Source organism: Arctopsyche grandis, chromosome 8, assembly GCF_051622035.1.
Source record: "Arctopsyche grandis isolate Sample6627 chromosome 8, ASM5162203v2, whole genome shotgun sequence".
Lineage (NCBI taxonomy): Eukaryota > Metazoa > Arthropoda > Insecta > Trichoptera > Hydropsychidae > Arctopsyche > Arctopsyche grandis.
In genome coordinates, this window is record NC_135362.1 from 32,253,013 (window position 1) to 32,272,914 (window position 19,902).

Here is a 19,902-nt window from a genome sequence, read left to right on the forward strand (position 1 = left end):
ACTATATACATATGTATGTTTACTGGTCGTAGGACACTTACTCCTGGACACATAGCCCCGGTCAAAAACCCCTGGACATTAAACCCCCGTGCAAATAACCCCCTCCCTCCCTTCAAAGATAAAGATTGACAGTATCTTTAATAAAAAGTCAGTATCAATGCTAATTTATTTCAGCCAGAAAAATACAGATTCAAAAATGCAGATATTAATAATACATATATCAGATTCTTTATAAATAATCAATAATCAATAATCAATAATAAAAAATCAGTTATCAATAATAATAATTTAAAATCCAAAATCAATTGTATTTTAATCTCTTTTTCTTTTCCTTTTCTCGATTTTACAAATTCCAGCATGGATAGTCTAAAAATATTTAAAATATAATAACAATAATATATACTTCTATTAAAATTTACTTTCAATACCACAGAACGCAAACGCTAACTGGTGACTAAAAGTCTTTTAAATTGATAGTTATTCTATTTACAACAATAATTTGAAATTAAATATTGTATATAAATTGAAATTCAATATGCTCTACCACACTCAATTTATTCTTATTTATTACTTTACTTTATTATTAATTATTAATTATTTATTACTATTTTTAAACAATTTGTATCCATGACGGGGGTTATTTGCACGGGGAGTTAATGTCCAGAGGGTTTTTGGCCGGAGGTATGTGTCCAGGGGATACATGTCCGGATACCATGTTTACTAGTAACTAAAATGATTAAAAAAATGTATATTGAATTTACCATCTGTGTGTATGTATGTATGAATGTTTGACTGCTTCCATCTAAAAAGTTTTGACAACTTGTGTACTACATATTCTAGAGCATTTTCCTCTGGAACGAACTGTTCATCGTTTGCTTAGAAAGTAAGTGCATATGAGAACCATCTGTTTATATTATATCGATTCCAACCAGTCGTGTCACACTTCAGTTGAAACACATACATAAAAGTGAACGATGTAGTAGTGGACATTTAAGTATTTAGAGCGCGTTGTCGTGCACCGAACGTGCGTACCGGTCAATGTGTGTATGTCAATTAACTCGTAAATCGAAACAGTAACGGAAGACCTTAGAACGAGATGCGGATATAACGATGTTAACCCATTGTCCCACATAAGACTGTACAGCAATCGGATTTGACGAAACGCACAAAAAAAGTCGCCGCTACTTTACGACAATTGCCGGCACTCAATTTCCCGGTGTGTATTTTGCGATTAGTTCAGCGGAAGCTGCGATTCTCTCAATTTGTGTGTTATTGATATTAAATGTATCCTAGATTGCTCCATTACTGGATGAAAAACTGATGCTGCATAATATACTCGCATGCTAATGTGCATTTAACTGTGTACGATTTATGTAATGCGATTATTATAATCTGCCATGACGTTCGATAAAAAACGGTTATGTGTATTTGTACGTATTAAAATTAATTATGTATTCATTTTAACTGGAATGTTTGAGGATTAAATAGTCGAAATCATGCAGCATTTCAATTGGACGAAATTAAGTGCAATTAGTGTTGATTATTTATGAATTATTTTTTTTTTTTGTTATATATTTGTCGGATTTTTTTTTTTTGGGTATCGGATGATTCAAATTATATCTATTAGTGTTTACATTATTAATATGTTATATGTATTAGTAATATTTCACAGGGATAGATTATTGTATTGTTGAAAAGGAAAATAAAATGTGATCATGTTTTTCAATAGATTTTATATATATTTTTTTTTGCATAGGGTTTTGGTATACAAAGAAACACATTTAATTTTCACAAAATATTTTACTTTTTTTTCATATTTATATTACAAATGGTTTGAACAGATTCCAAATGAAATGACCACTACAACTACTAAAAATGCAAAAATGATTCATTGTTATGCAAATGAAACATACCTAAAACACTATGAGTATTTGTGCTTTTTTTTTTGTTAGACAGTATATATATATAATTGAGTTTATTTATTAAATATCATTCTAATAAAATTAAACAACACAATAATAACAACAGACTAATTGAGATCATCAACAAATAAAAAATACAGATTCAATTTTACAACACATAGTATTATATTATAAATTCAACGAATAAAAATTGAAACATTTAAGGCATCTTTGTGCATAAAATAATAATATATGTATATAATTATTAACAATTCTGTCTTTTCAATATATGTAGAACAAACGATTAAAATTAATACATAAATGGTAAACCACTTAATCGTTATAATTTGAATCATCGTTTCGACTAATCGCTACTAATATTAAAGCGTCCTCTTACGATTTAAGTTAATGAGTAAATATTATCATATCATATATTTATATATATTGAACATAACGAAAGATTTGCAGGCGGAATTGATTCAAATCGGTCGATTTAGAAATAAAATAGCATATTTTCACTTGGACTGAATGCGATAACCTTCGCTTTGCAAAAACAGACCGAAAGCTTCTGCAACCTTTCCCGGCATCTCCTCCAAGATCATTCCGCAATCAGAAACCTTCATCCAAGTGGAATTCGTCGGATCCAAACGACCGTTGAAGGTAACAGTGTCTTCAACGTGAGGACTAAAAGCACCCGTAATGTTCATCACGGGCATCCTCAAAGTGGGCAGCTTTTCCCCAGGAGTCCTAGAAATGCCATCGTTATCTCCACGACTTATATTCAAATCGGTCCTGCGAATGTACGAATCGATAAACAAAGCTAGATTGCTAGGATTGACGTGTTGCAAAAAATAGGACTTGTACACCTGGACCAGATCGTGATTCCTCTCCTCTGTCCCATTGCCGAAATGGTACCACAGAAGATAGTCGATGACTCCTTGGGTCATGCCCTTAGAGCGGAGATAGCTAGCGTTCAGCTTTTGATATCCCCATTCGATCCAGCCGGCTTGAGTCGAGACGCAATTGACCAAGCAAAGTGCTACCATCTTGTCTGGATTCACGTGAGCAAAACGCGCTAGGATGTTGGCTCCGACGCCTACTCCAAACCCAACTGCTGATTTTAGATTGAAATGAGTGAAGACGTAGTTGAGCTGATTGGCCAGTTCGTCCATGGTGGGGAAGACGCACTCTACGGGCAGTGCTGGAGCACCGACTTGCTGGCCGGGAGCGTTAACGTGGTACACGCAGAAGTTGTCGAGGAGTTTGCGCATCTCCGCATAGTTGAAAAACGCCTGAAAGCCGGACACGTGGTTCAGGCCCAGGTCGTGGTAGGTGATAATGGCGGGTTTTCCCCGAGATCCCTGAACAGCTACTAGGATCTGACCGTTCTCGGTGAGGACCTGCTCCTCGTGAAGGGGCACGCTCGTTGCACTCAGGCTGCGCTCGGCCGTCTGGTGCAGCTGGACGCTCTCCAACTCAATGTCGTGCATGCTGTACATAATAACCAAATATGTTATTTACGAGCATTAAATATTGGAAGGAGGAAATGGAACTTGGAACGACATAGTAAATAAATTAAACTGTGAAATTTTCTTTAAATTTGTCAATTGGCTCATAGAGAAAAGACGACTGCCGGCAGTAATTGAAGCTAATTTCTTCGAGCATTCTCTCTAATAAGTACATATCTAATGATGAATAATGAGGAAAATTTGAATGAATTGAGACTGTTACAGTTACAAAAATAACTGACAAAAATGTGCATGTTGAAATACGGGATATTTTTGGATATGCATTTATAGTTTTGGACCATTGTGGCATTACGGGAAGAACCTACTGCGCCACAATGGCCTACATTTGAAAATGAGAAGAACACAAAAATAAAATACAATAAAATGCATAAAATAAAAAGAAAAAAGCAAAAGCAGAAAAACATGATAAAAAAATAGTTCACCAAAAAAGACAAAATAAAATCTATATATGTACATATACATATATAAAACGATCGGATAAGAGATAATAAAATAAAATAAGTCCTCTTAATTGTAATAGTAAGTGAAACATAAAGGAGGTTTGTAAAAAATGAATATGTCTGTCTATGTGTCTCGTATAGGCTCATAAACCACTGAACCGATTACTATGGAAATTTCAGGATTTGTTGTATGCCGGGAAGATTACTGTGAAAAAAATCGCCCAAAAACGGGAACGGAAACGGTAAAAACGGAAATGAGTGTCATTGCAACTTTGGAGTGTCGTTCTGCGTTTTTCCGACAAATGGGAACGAGAACGGGAACGGGAACGGGAACGGGAACGAGAACGGGAACGGGAATCGGCATTGCAACGCATGCCGGGTTCAGCTAGTAATACATAAAAATGAAGATAAGGTGAAAAAAATCAAATAAAAGATCCTGAAATCCTATTCTTAGTTTCACATTGAATATAAAGTGAGTATAATATTAATTTAAACATTAATTTGGACCATTGTGGCATTACAGGAAGAACCAAATGCACCACAGTGGCCTCCATAAGTAAATAAGAGAAAAAAGTCATAATAATAATAGTAATAATTCATAGAATAAAAAGGAATAAAAGGTAAAAGCAGAAAAACACTATATAAGGAAAAGTAATCTAATATATAATTTAGAAAGAGACTTTGTTCATATGTACATATGTATATATATATGTAAGTTTTGGATATTAGAATCCGTGACGTCAAATTTAATAAAAAAAACAAATGAATATTCAAATATATTTAAATAAATTAAAATATAAATGCCGAGCGAAGCCGGGTAAATAAATGAGAATCTATACTTAAAATTCAATAGCACAAGTTAATTTATGTTCATTCTATCCAAGAAGTTTGAGGAGGAAGTTTGGGGGGGGGGGTCAAGACAAATTTTATTAGAAAATTGTAAAATTTAAAGTAAATTGGCTTGGTATATATGTACATATGTACATAAGTGGGTCAAAAACTGATTGTAAAGATCAGTGTCTACGTGCATCATCGAGTTAAATAAAATAACAATAACAACTTACATTACATATTCATATTTCAGTGGTCAAATTAAATTAAGTATGAAATGTAATTAAAATGAGAAGCACAATACATTCACAACACATAAAGTTAGTAACGAAACTTTACACTAAGCTACACAATAATTTGGCAATACAACAATAGAGCACCTAGTATATAATAATTATACCTGCAATGTGGCAACTTTTTATAGCCCAAAAAGAGTTCTCTGACCATACTTATCGCCTTGAAGACAGGTTTAATTAGCGCAAAATTAAAATCTAATTTACTTCGACTACCGTCGAGCGTAAACGAGCCACTTCCCGTGTGAAGCTACGTATAATATTAACAACGACTACTCAAAACTACACAATAAATATAAAAACACAACAAAACCTAAATTTCTAAGAAGGTCATCGGAAACAAAGCCAATGACTGCGCAACACCAGTTATTGCGACAAATCGCTCATCGGATGCGCGATGATTGTCATAATAAGCGTACAGTGCATTTGCATTTCACACAAAACGGAACAAGCAGTCTATGTATGCCCGTCATATGGGCAGTATATGTACTCTCGATTAACCGTACTTTAAAGTAACATGTACACTGTTACTAGCCTTCTTAAGCCCTTGCTACCAAAAATAGCGACACTGGTTGCTATATATTGTGCGCGGACATTTGGCCGAATGGTCATTAATTCGAATGAAATTGTTTGTTAATTGTTTAAATTTATTTCTAATTTAAAAAAGGGGATAAATAAAATAACAGTCTGCAACGATATTTTCGTTTTTATTTTACATATACATATGTATATTGGAAATAAATTTAAACAATTATTAAAAAATTCCAAGAAAAAAGAAGACAGGGGGGGTGATTTTCACAGGGATGTGCTCATGTACAATGCCCTCCCTGAGTGCATCATGTATTCTAAGACCATGGATGCATTCTTGCGAAGTGCTAGAAGACACCTACATATGTGAGGGACAGTACATATAAGTTAAACATAAAATTTCAAGTTAAGTAATTAAGAATGTATTTTTAAATTAGCTAAATAGCTAAAATTATATAAATAAATAAAATAAATAAAGTGTCCGTTCGGCCAAATCTTCGACAACCCTATACATACATATGTTGTATATAGAGAAATTCAATCTTGGTACAAAATAATGTCAGTAACAGAGTTCGAGTCTATCGTAAAGGAAAATTATCATAGATGTATAAAAAAGAGAATTGAGTCATTATATTTGAAAGTCCAATTTTCAGCTCCAAAAACACCATGGGCGAAAACACACTGAGTGGCACGAAGTACGTGTTTTTTTTTAGATACTTTTAAAGATGCGAAAAAAAAGCAACACCCCTTAGCCCATATAAAAACGTATTTACATAGTACACTGTCTAAAAAAATCACCCCCTAAAGTGTTTTCGGTGATATTTTATCCTTGTATTTATCCATGCTTGACAGTGATCGATAACGGTGAATCCCATATTTGAAGAAATGTAGAAGAAACTTCTCGGTTGCATATACATATGTAGATATGCATACACGTGCGACCTCCCAAACACATACATTCTGCACGTGTAACTACACCCGAGTTCCGTTTAGGTAATCCTGTCAAGCCTTCCTGGTATATATCTATGTAAAAATAAAATAAAATATCGTTGAAATTGTATGGTAATTAATCCGGGCTTGACAATGATCTAAAAAAAAACGACCCTTTGCACCATTTTCGGTATAATTGTAGCCTTGCTTGACAGTGATCGATAACGAATATGGGATAAACCGTTTTTACCGAATTTTAACCCAATTTTACCGAAAATGGTCCAAAGGATCGTTTTGATATAGATCACTGTCAAGCAAGGATAAATACTACCATACAATTAATTAATTAATCCATTGAGACATCTATGGATTTTAGATTTGTACATAATTTTTACAAATTGTAAATACAATAAATACAGAAGATTTGTGACAGCAGGAAAGATGATTTTTTGCCAATTTTGAGGAAACGTTTCAACAATGCTGAGATAAAATTGGCAAACTTTGATAAGAAACTCGATTTGGAGTCACAAATACCCCCAAATCTAACCAGTAGTTTAGTGGATCGAACCCACTGATCACTTGGTGCTAAACATACACGCTACCATTAAGCCACACTGCTGGCTATATGTATATACATATGTACATAGGTCGAATGTGTCTTTTTGAAAGGACTATCCCATGTACACGTCCCATGAACGCCACATTTTTTCTATATGTTTAAAACTATCTAAAAAAAAAAACCACGTCCCACATTCACCGCTGTCTGCTTTCGCCCATACGTGCATATGTAGATTTGTTAATGTCCTGCGTATGTATATTTATAGTGCTCACATAATGCCCGACTTGGCCGACAGGATAAAGCGGACTCGCATACGTAATTATATTCGCGCTAATGCAAAAATTTGCCACGGACGGACGGATAGAAAAGCGTAAACAAGCCGTCGCATCGCATCCATTTCGATCGGCCGATCATCCGATATGTGTCCCGCACGAATGAGCGGTTTGAATGGTTAATATCAATGACAGGTAGGAGCTATGTATGTATGTATGTATATACGTATATCCGTAATGAGGGAAATCTCGAAAAACACCGCTTACATAATCAATTTTATAAAATTGATTTATTGCCTTTTGGGGAAAAGCTCGTGTGTTCATAAAATAATATTTGTTTTAAAATTTTCCTCCTTGACATGGTGTTTCGGATGCGATATTATTATTACTTTATATATGTATAGGGATTTCAATACCGGTATACAGACAAAATTTCACAACCGGTAAATTTTAAAATTTACCGATGTTTATCGTAAACTATTTTATCGCGAATTAATCATATATATGTACAGGCATATCATTGCATAACATTACATTAAAAATCTATGCAAATGGCGTATTGTGGATTAGATTGTATCTATTTGTTTATTTTCAGTATTAAATGTGGTAATTTCAAATTGATAAATTTACTTGCAAAACAAAACAACCAAATCGTAATAAATGCGTTCGATCAGACAATTGTTTCAATTATAATCCAAACTTTCAAATCGTCCAAATTTTAAATAAATAAATATAATAAAAAATTAAAAATAAAATTTATTTATTTTTACGAATTTACTCAAATGTAGATATTTATGTATGTATATGACATTATTCACCTGTGATTTATTTTTAAGTATTTACAATTCAATCTGGGCTAACGTTTTAAGGAAAAATAACCACATATATACATACATGACAATTTCAAATTGATAAATTCACTGGCAACACAGACCAACCAAATCGTAATAAGTGCGATCAGACATTTGTTTCAATTATGATAAAAATGATTGTTTAAAAGTAATAAATAAAAATATTTATTATTGTGAATTTAATTGAATGCATTTATATGACATTATTCACCCGAGATTTATATTTAATTATTTACGGTGCTATCTAGGTTAACGTTTTTATGAAAATTAACCACATATGTATGTACAATTATATAATCCACGATTTTTTTTTCATTACCGGTAAACCGGTAGTAGGAAAAATCAATAACCTTTTACCGGTTTATAAAATTTGACGGTAAATTACAATCCTTGATTATACAGTATAAAAAATCAAAATAATTCCACATATGTACACACATCCTAGCTTATTCTACATATTAAACAAGCTCATCTGATGAATACAGTATAATATAGATACTTGATACGCAGTTATTTAAACATTGCTTTAAGTTTCCGAAAAATAAAAAATAAAAAAAGCTACATACTTCGAAGGATTTTAAAAGATCCAGACGTAGGTTGGAACAAAGAAACTCCAGAAGGTATTGTACTTTCATCGAAATAATGATAATATTATATTGTCTACGTACATAAATTTAAACCTCAATCTACACACAATAAGTCAACTTATATGGATACCTAACTACCTACCATAACAACATTTCGGTTGAATATAATACTTCTACGTGTTTGGGTAGAGTTCTATAATACGTCTACATCTACAATATTTTAGGGCTCGGAGCTACTTGGCTAAACAACCAGATTGGGATTAATTTTAAGAGTGAAAATTAAAACCAAGATTAGTAATCTTGTCTAAAGCTCTCAGATCGTATTACATCATTAGGATAAGTTCGGGTAAAGACAAAAACAAAGTCAATTTATAGAAACCTTTTATGTAGAGGAAACAACAACAACCAACTCTAAACATTTCCAAATACATACATATGTAGGTACACTGTGTACAATAAATGTACATACATACCATAATGTAAATACGGTAAACCGTACATACCATGCGAACAAATTTAAAAATCAAATAATCACCAACTAACCGAGCAAAGCTCGGTCTTTCCGACACTATTCAATAGTTAACTGAAATCGACTTATTGTCCATATATGAGGCGGCAAAGCCGATAGACCCAAGGGGTTTGATTTATTCAAATATGTAAATAAAATGAGAAAAAAATAAAAATACATTTGAAATGACAATATTAAAATAGAGATAAGAGAAAAAAGTAGACAAGAAACAGAAATAAGATATTGGGAAAGAAGAATTACAGAAATCCTTTAAGTTTAAGAAATACATCAAGCTTATTCGGAAATTACAATATTATTGGGAACACTATTCCAAACTGAAACCACTCTGTTTGAAAAGAAGGAATCTCTGATAAATTTATTAGATTTTTCTTTTTGGAGTCTAAGCGAGTGACCTCTGAGGTGAGTATTTTCGTTCTATGTAATAAGATTGGACATATGAAATTTACAATGATTATTTAGTACTTAAAATACTTCGATTAAGTCGCCTATTATTCTTTTCGTCTCCAGTGTAGTCACATTATTTTCAATCTTTCGTTATAAGAAAGTGAAGTAATCTTTGTATTTCTCCTTTGTACCCTTTCGATACATATAACATATTTTTTTAAATGAAAATTCCATATGCTAAAAGCGTATTCCAGTTTAGGTCTGATAAAAGTTTTGTATATTTTTGATAATATAGTTAAGTTCAGAAAATTGAATACAAGTTTGCTTTTATATTATTACTCAGATATGATTCACATAATTGGGAATGTCAACAAGTTCTTAACTTTTGAAGGATGGAGCGTCGAAATCGAACCAGTGTCCCGAACCGGGGTCGAGTAAGACTCCAGTATTTTTTAATCAAAATACAGTTTTTCTCAATACAAATGGGTTCAATATATATCTTATTAATCATTTTATACATCAACATAAAAAAGTTTTAGTCCTACAGCATGTTTTTGACTATTTTTGTATTGAAAAATAACGACGAGCATCAACAAGCAAACGCACATAAGGTAACTCAATAGCCACGCGCCAAAAGCGACGGAAACAATAGCTTGCGAAAATATAGCTATCTCTTTCTCTCGCATTGATTCATCGATCAACAAAAATATGCAAGCGAACAGTCAAAAACATGACTTATCGCTACCGCCTTTAAATCATACTTTGGAACATAGAAATGTATAAATGTATTTTTTTACGATGTACCCCTTTTCCAAATCACACAAAATTCATTAAAATAAATTTATTGTAGTTCATTCTAAGAATACAAGAAATATAGGGTATATAGCTTTGGAAACCACATAGTTAATACGAAAAACGTAAAAATTGGGGCACTTGCATACCCCATTTCGCTGAGGGAGGGTCAAGTGTGTTGGTTCCATTGAACATACGAAATTAAAAGAAATAAAATACACGGTATGTATGTATCATACGTATAATATAAAGCAGAGATCATTACACATGTAATACAAAATTCCTTTGACAGCATTGTACCACTCGATCGAAACCCACCAATTTAGCACTTGGGGATATTGCCCCATAGCATATATACAAAGGCGAATCCTACGATCGCACACAAAACGCATTAGCCGTTCCTCAAATTGGTACAATTTGAATTTTCCACGGTTCACGAATCTCACTCCACACTGCAATGCATAAATCGCTCCAGGAGAACCTTTTGTGCGGTTCGCACGCTAATCTTGATAACAAAAACGGGGCGCTTACATTAGCGTCAAAAGACGCAAGAACAATCGCCAACCGCATAACGGTACGACACACACACACACACACGCACACACAGATTTTTGGCACTTTTCGGCAACGTCACGTTACAACAGAGGTCAATGCGAGATCGGTCCATGGGAACCCCATCGACAATGGGTGTGAAAAGCCCTCGCACAACCGTGAGTGTGACCGTAACCGAGTGAGGTTGTTGTTGCATAACAACCAATACATATGTACATCCATATGCAGTTATTTATGCCCTAAACACGAGCTACTTATCAGTTTATCACGAATAAAGAGCCCAATTATTCTCGGTCAGGACGAAGGGCCGTCGTTCTTATTAACCCATTAGCAACGGACAACGCAACGTCCGCGATAAATATTTAAATAAATTTTTCGTCCTCGCGCAAAACGAGTATAAATCTTCTTAATACGCTAAGACGCTTACTCGTTGGGTGGGCTCGGGGGGAGGGCGGGGGGGAGACGTCTTCCCATTATTTCGCTATTACGACGCCATGGGGTCTCATAAATACCCTTGTTAACTCGACCCGTTTTATATTTTTCAAGACTCCGCTAAATATATGGAGATATACTCTATTAAAACGGCGCGATCATAAACATTATCAGCGGAGCATTTAAATAATTAATTATTTATTTATTTATTTAATGTACTAAATAATAGACCCAATGGGTTTGACTTATATACAGAAGCCAGAAGCTGAAGAACACGAAATAACAATTAATTAATTAATTAATCAATTACAGAATTAATCTATTGAGACATCTAAAGATCACTGTCAAGCAAGGATAAATACTAACATACAATTTTAACGATATTTTATTTTATTTCATTTTTACAGATATATTATTACATATTTTACATTGTTCCAAACAATTAAAGCAAGAGCTAATGTTCTTGCTTTTTCACCAATTGCTCGAGTCTTACGTTGCTTGAATTTGGTCAGTAATCACATAGATATTTTCAAGATTTCACCGGATAATCTATCCGTATTTTTACTTTTAATTCAATTTAAACTACTTTATATATTTTTTATGATTTTTCAATTTTTTAATTTTTGATTCTCAATTTTTCAATATTTAATTTTCTATTTTTATGTACAAAATAGAAAATAAAATAAATAAATATACCAGGAAGGCTTGGCAGGAATACCCCAATACGCCCATTTTATAATTACATATATCACTGTATTTCCAGAATCTGAAGAACATGAAATAACAATTAATTACAGAATTAATCCATTGAGACATCTATGGATTTAGATTTGTACATAATTTTTACAAATTGTACATACGATAAATACAGAAGATTTGTAACAACAGGAAAGATGATTTTTTGTCAATTTTGAGGAATGATCAGACAAAATTGGCAAACTCTGATAATAAATTATACTTTATACCCCTTCAATACATATAACATCGTTTTTAAAATCAGAATTCCATACACTAAAATCGTATTCTAATTTAGGCCTGATAAAAGTTTTATGAATGAGCATATATAATAACAATCATTTGGCTTATTCGTACAACTTGACAATTTGAATTGATTATCAAAACCACAAATCGGGTGTACGTACATAAAATAATCAACGAAAAAATATAGAACATTGTCAAATCATTTTTTTTGAAATTGTGACAGTCATTAAGCAAACAATACAGCGGGCAATCTGCATACGTCGAGTTATCAACGGAAGCTGTTGTAAACTCCGGCGATAATTTCACGCACTGACTCTCCGTAAATTTCTCGTCGTAATGACTATCGTGCAATAAAAATTAAAATCAATACGTACGGCACGTAGAAAAATGAGAGAAAAAAAAACACACCCAATTGTGTGTACATAATAGTAACAAATGACCGGAAGTACACTACACGGTTGTAATCACGCGCTTAGGTCCACTATTTTTATTTTTGCGAAGAGAACTCAAATTCGCTCTTACATTGTGAATTTATAATTCTTGTTTTCAACATTGATAGCACGCGAAATTAAATCCTTAATCTTAATAAGCAAATTTTATTCGAGAAAAAAATAAAACACAACGCCAAACTGATGCGATAAAGATCGAAAGATTTTTTTTGTAAACACAGCGCCAAATTTATTTTTGCACACGCGAACATAAATAATCTTCATCGAGGTGACGTTAATTATTCCGTAATAAAATCTACTAATCGTGATAATTTATGTGTGAATGGAATTTCTCATATGCAGGGGAGATCGGATCTGACTGTCACGTTTTTTAGTTCATGACTTTTCTATAAGGATGTAGCTATTTGTACATACAATATCGACGAATTATTGGCTATTTATAATTATAAGAATTTTGTTGATTTTTAAAAAGTTTATACCAAACGTCAAATGTTGCACTCTTAGGTTAAGTGCAACGGCCGAAGGAAAAGTTTCTTAATCGACTTTAAATTTCTAATCTTATAATTTATTAATCTTAAATCCTAATTCTTATAATCTTCTTATGCACTATGTACTGTATGTACAAATAGTCCATAATTCGTCGATACTGAATGTACAAATAGTCGCATCCTTTCTATAGCATATCTATATATATTTAATAGCGGTATTATGTCTGTCTGTCCATATATGTGTGTGTAGACTAACGCTCTTTTGCCCATTTATAGAGGAATTTTATTTAGCGAAGTTTCAAACCAATTCACTGGGTTTTTTTTTTGTTTCCATAATATTCACTATACATACATATGTATTTTCATTTTATTCAAGATATTTGAAAAAAACATGGCTCCAGTGGGAATCGAACGCGAGACCTTATTATTACATGACACTTTAGGTACTCGTTATCGTACGATACTTTGACCGTTGATTCCCGGTCGCTTTCCAGACCAATCAAAGCCTCAACATTTATTTATTTATTAATTTAAAAGTTTTGGACCATTTTGGCATTACAGGAAGAACCTAATGCCCACAATGGCCCACATAATAAAACAAGAGAGGGAGAAAACAAAAAATAGTAATAGATATCAACATAAGAAACAACGTAAGTTCAAACCCCCTCCTCTCCCTCCGAAATAAATGACAATGTATCATATGTAAGAATCACATAATCTTATATAATATGTATATCAAACCGAAACGGCGTCTGTAATTCTTTTCTAATTGGCTGTCGTCAAAGTCGTTTCTGATTGGCTGGATTGGTCAAAGACGTTTGTGATTGGTCGGTCGTTAAAAAGCACTATTTTTTTCAAATAAATATTATAAAAAACAAATACAGATTTATTTCATGGTTCGACGGTATTCTCACTACTAGACTGCATTTCCATTTCAAGTTACTTTTATTACATCCGCGCTAAAACGGAAGAGATCGTCAAAAGTGAAACCGAGCGAAGCCGGGCAGCACCACTAGTAATATACATACATATAATGTAACAGAGTTTGCACCACTAGGGGGTTTGACTGTCACAAGATATGCGAGTCAAAAAAGTATTATGTAAATAAAATAATATTTTAAATCACAGTATAATATTTACCAACCTGTGTAACAATCAAACCCGGTCCAGAGTAAAATTCTCAACATACATATAATTTAAAACACTTTCATTTTCGCTATACATAATGTAATACAAACATACAAAAATAATATTGTGAAAATTTTCAGTCAATTTTCCGAAAACTTGAACTCTCCTAGAGTTCATACCAAAAACAAAAAACGCCACTAAGAATCTCGAGCGTGTGAAAACTTACAAAGATTACAATTAATAGTTGTTACTGAATTCTTCACAATGGACAGCTTACAAATATATTCAACGCCTTCAACAAAAACAAAAAGTGGGAACAGAATTTTGCATTGTATTTTTTTTATATTTTAATTATTTCGGAAAAGTGCAGGGTCGAACTACATAATTGCGTCAATGAAATGATCAATCGACTCTATGTAGATCGAAAATAACGGATCAAAGACACTAGGGTTACTAACCGAAGAGAGAGAGAACCCTAACTACCTATATATATGTACATATATCCAACCCACATTATACATATGTATTCAGGGTTAAGGTCTTACGATATCGCCAGGAAATTAATATTTACTACACGTGTGAAAATTCTCCATCTAAACGTGGGTCACCTGACCCTCGGTGCTAAGTGGAAAACGGTACTAATTCTGCACACGGGATAACGTTAATACATTCAAAAGGTTTTCTCACATGCATAACACAAACCAAAAATAAAAATAATTTATTACTGCATATGACACGCAAGTCGAGTGAGACGTGAAAAAATTGCATTTCCGATCGGTACAATTTTTTTCGGGTCACATTCGACAATTTGACAAATGGTGAATGTCAAATTCGAAGAATGACGACCTTGTTTCCATCACGGTTGTGAGTCGCCATTTAATGCATACCAATGAAGTTTGAAAGGCAATTTCTCATATGAAAACGATGTCGTCTCTAAACACCATTGTTGTCGCACATTTAAATATTACACACACACACACCTAGTACTAATGTCATTGGAAATTACATAGTTAAAATATAAGCTCAACTTGTGCGCACATATTATATATGTACATAGTAATTATATAATTAAATATCACCAAAGGTGCCAATTTGATTAGTGTCGACACATAGCCGAAACGCGATCGAGTTACCCGACCTAACTGTTTATTATAATAATTAGAACTTAGCCAGCTGTAATTAAGGCCCAACATACGTATCGAAATGTTGTGTACTGTAATCAAAATTTCATACAATACAATCCAATCAGTACAATCAATATGCATAAGCATTGCATTGTACATATGTATATAAATATATACAATGCGAATTCATACAAACATCCACAGTGACATGTGGAGAATTTTTTTCAATTGGCGAACCTCAAGACGCTGAATAGCTTGAGATTAGCAAGAGATATAGGAAAGGAGATGACAATTTTTACAGGAACCGTTTCAATGGAAATCATAAAAATTGGCAAACTCTAATAAGAAACGAAGTCACGAACCAATGTCTGGCCAGCAGCGGGAGTCTAGTGGGACTCGAACCCGTGGGACTCGAACTCGAATGTGGGACTCTAGTGGGACTCTAACTCAAATGAAAATAAAAAACTCTAATAAGAAACGATCGACCTGGAGTCACAAATCAAAGTCTGGCCAGCAACGAGACTCTAGCGGGACTCGAACCCGTGACCACTCTGCTCGAAATTATAATATGCTAACCGGCAAATATGCTAATATGCCGGCTCAAAGATGCAACAGACTAGGCACGTGCCAAGGGTAACATAAACAAGGGACGCTGCGAGGCATCCCCATTGTTCTTTTTTTGATTATTCAATTGAAAAAAAAATAATTTGGCTTTCTTTGAGCTTATAAAACATTTTTTATTCAACTGAATTTTTCTACTCGAAGTGACAATACTGATTACAAAATATAATAATTGACGGGGAACGCAGGAAGTTGAGTGTCAAATATCAACGACTCACGATTAAAACTTGTAACACAGCAAAAGTCGTCGGTACAAATTGTAATTTGGAATTGAATTTATATAAAATACTACTGAAATACATTTAGATATGTATATAAATATACACATATATGTACATATCAGAGATGGATTTGATTCACGAAAATAGATTAATTTTTTTTAAGAAATTTATTGTTTAAAAATTTAAGGGCCTTCATTTCATATACATATATTTAAGATGTGCAGATAACTTGTTTAAAAAAAAAATAGTATAGTAATCCGATTGAGTACAAGTAATATATAAAAAGTCGCAAATAAGTTCCCTTCGTTTTTTACTTCAAATTTAAATACATGTTTCATTTTTATTTAAGTTTTCATTTAAAATTATTTAAAATATCAAGTCTTTAATTGATGTGTCATACAAAATCAAAAATGATTTGCCTTATTAATACAACAAATTGCCCATACTAAAGTCATTCGATAAAATTAGTCAATAATTACCAAAATTATAAATTGCATAAATACATATGAAACAGTTACGATGATTGCGAATTATGTAAATAGACACATACTTAAAGTCATTACTGTATTTTTTTTTATAAGTATATGCATTTTTCAGTCGATTTGCTTTGTAATTGCAATATTAGCATTGTATTGCAGTTGGTAGTATGCAACCATCTCGTCTCGCATATATCACCGCGTGTACAAATCGCACATTATTAATCCGAAGTGATGCGATTTCTTAACGTACCTTGTCGAAACTGCACTGTTTACGGTAATTTCATGCATCTTGCATTCATTCAAACCGAACACATTTTGCACACTTTCACGTCAAATTTAGCAATTTTAAGTGCGATCGGAAACATTTTGACAGGCGCAGCTTGCACGTACACACACATACATACGAGGCAATCAATCATTTCCTAGCTTTTGCATTCAAATTGGAATCGGAAAAAAGAAATTATTATGTAATTAGACAATGATAAATCAAAATTTCATCGGATACTAATCAGCGCCATCGAACACTTTCACTGAATTCAATTTTTATTATTATTTTTAATTCTCATCACACGTTGCATTGTGTTGCAACAAAAAACACGGTCATAGCCTATTATATTTGCACTTAAAACACAATCAAGTTTAATCGATTCTTCGGCGGCTTAAAATTACCATTCATTTTCACATGCGAGTAAAACCAGCGCATCGTGCATATCATCAATTGCAAAAATTCAAATTGAAATTCATAATTAAATCAGGCCTGCTTAACCTTTTTCAATCACTGAGGATCAGAACTTTTGAGAATCTCGGGGATTGCAAAACATTTTTCTTGGAAGGGAGAGGGAATATTGAATTACTTGGGAATAGGGACCACTGGTTTACGCTCGCTGATCACCTGATCTCACGTTCGCGCCAAAAAGGCCTCAACAAATGAGCAAGCTGTATACAACAGCCAATAAGATCTCGCGACCCATCGACCAATGACCTCTCTGCATCGAGAGTACTCGCTGGATATAAATATTAAACGGTTTTAGTCCGTGCTTCATTCGGAGCTGGCAGGCCAATGGATCAAGAACAATAAACTTCATACAATAATCTACCAAAACTGGCCGGGTCTTTCATTCTAATCTCAGAAGCCCCTCTACAAGTGTCCATGCCACGATATTTTAAAATAAGAAAATCAAAAGATAAAATATTTATCTTCTTCAATATATAATCAGTAAAAACGTGCGCCGTATGTGATTTTATTTTTCACTAGACTTTTCTATGTTTCACTTCGCTAACGATTCAGTATGTATTCCTACAGTCTTCCGATCTTTTTGAAACTTTGCCATTTTGCGTGGTTTGGTCAACGATGGAAATTTAAATCGATTTTGATAGTTCGATGGTGAAAAATAATCGTAATAGACACGTTTAAAAATGCAAAAATTTTGGACATATATGCGGTCAGTAACCTTATTTATATTTTTATTTTACATAGATATATACCAGGAAGGCTTGACAGAAAGGCCCCAATGCGCCTTCCTGGACAATTAATTACAAATGCAGCATTTTATTATTACATAAATCACTGTATTTCCGGAAGCTGAAGAGTACGAAATAACAATTAATTAATTACAGAATCAATCCATTGAGACATCTAGGGATTTTAGATTTGTCCATAATTTTTACAAATTAAACACACAATAAATACAGAAAATTTGTGACAACAGGAAAGATGATTTTTTGCCAATTTTGAGGAACCGTTATAACAATGATCAGATAAAATTGGCAAACTGTGATAAGAAACAATCGATTTTGAATCACAAATACCCCCAAATCTAACCAGCAGTATAGCGGATCGAACCCACTGATCATGAACTTGGTGCTAAACATACGCACTACCGTTGAGCCATACCGCTGGCTCATATATTTAATATTTTATATCAGGAAGACCTTAAAGGTAAACCCCAATGCGCCTTCCTGGCCAATTACAAACAATACAGCATTTTTATTATACAAGTCGCCGAATTATGAGACACTGAAAACTCGCAAATTAACGAAAAATCTATGAATTTGTACATAAATTTTATTGTACATTAATCACACTCAAATAGTGGTGACATCGTAGGTAGGAAGGTTTTTAGCCAATTTCAATCGATCGATCGACCTGGAGCACAAATATCCAGGTCTGACCAGCAGCACTACTGACAGCAATACTTTTCAATCGAGGTCAGCTCATGGGATCGAACCCGGCGCCTTTTGGTGTTAGGCAGAAGCCTAACGACCGAGCTATTCTGCTGGCTAATTTATATGTTTGACTTTCCGCCGCCCTCTCGTTTTGTCAGATTTTATTTGATTTTAAACGACTATAAATTTATCTTTTTCACACTATATCTTATAAATTTTGCATTATAGGCTCTCATTATCTCTCATATCTTATTTTTACTTCACTAACAGTTTACAAATATATCTAAATTTGAAATGTTATTTATTTTTGTATATAATAAACAAAAACTGTAATATCCTGAAGCCTTTACTTCCAAACGTATATTTTTCATTTATTTACTTGCTAAATAAAGCTCCACGAGCCGCATGCGGTCTTCAAGCCGCAGGTTAGACGTTAGACGTTTTTTGAAACGATTAGTGTCGACAGCACTACTTAACAACAAAAAACCACTACCTTGCACTGCGCTCCAAATTAAAAAAATGCACACGGTGGCCTTGAACAGTTTCAAAACCGCCCGAACTTCACCCGGTTCGTGACCGGTTATAAATCGGCCACACGCAGCTATCGAGACGGACCATCTCTAGTGCACCGTGAATAGATATTTAGTGGACGCTTGTCGATAGATCGTGTCGTTAATTTTTGGCGGTCGTTAAACCGGTCGCGCCCCACAGCTTGAGGGCCACAGACACGTTCGTAGGGCGCCTCGTGAATGATAAGCGATCGGACGACGCCGTTTTATAACAGGTCCTCTTTTCCGACGTCGATCGATAACCATTTTTATAAAAACCTGCGTAC

General features: G+C 33.6%; 1 protein-coding gene and 1 pseudogene across 4 annotated transcripts in view; both read right to left on the reverse strand.

Moving 5' to 3' along the window:
• The window catches only part of Pgant9 (polypeptide N-acetylgalactosaminyltransferase 9), a 394,016-nt gene that overhangs the window by 364,178 nt on the left and 9,936 nt on the right, over nt 1-19,902 (reverse strand). Inside the window, exon 2 of one of the 3 annotated variants that reach the window (XM_077436909.1) lies at nt 3,286-3,392. The exons of the other annotated variants lie outside the window; for them this stretch is intronic. The gene's annotated coding sequence lies outside the window, so the exon portion shown is untranslated. The remainder of the gene's footprint in view (nt 1-3,285; nt 3,393-19,902) is intronic. 3 annotated transcript variants of the gene reach the window in all.
• The window catches only part of LOC143916048 (protein NDRG3 pseudogene), a 28,040-nt pseudogene continuing 9,933 nt past the window's right edge, over nt 1,796-19,902 (reverse strand). Inside the window, exon 2 of the transcript XR_013260941.1 lies at nt 1,796-3,392. The product of XR_013260941.1 is annotated as a protein NDRG3 pseudogene (transcript). The remainder of the gene's footprint in view (nt 3,393-19,902) is intronic.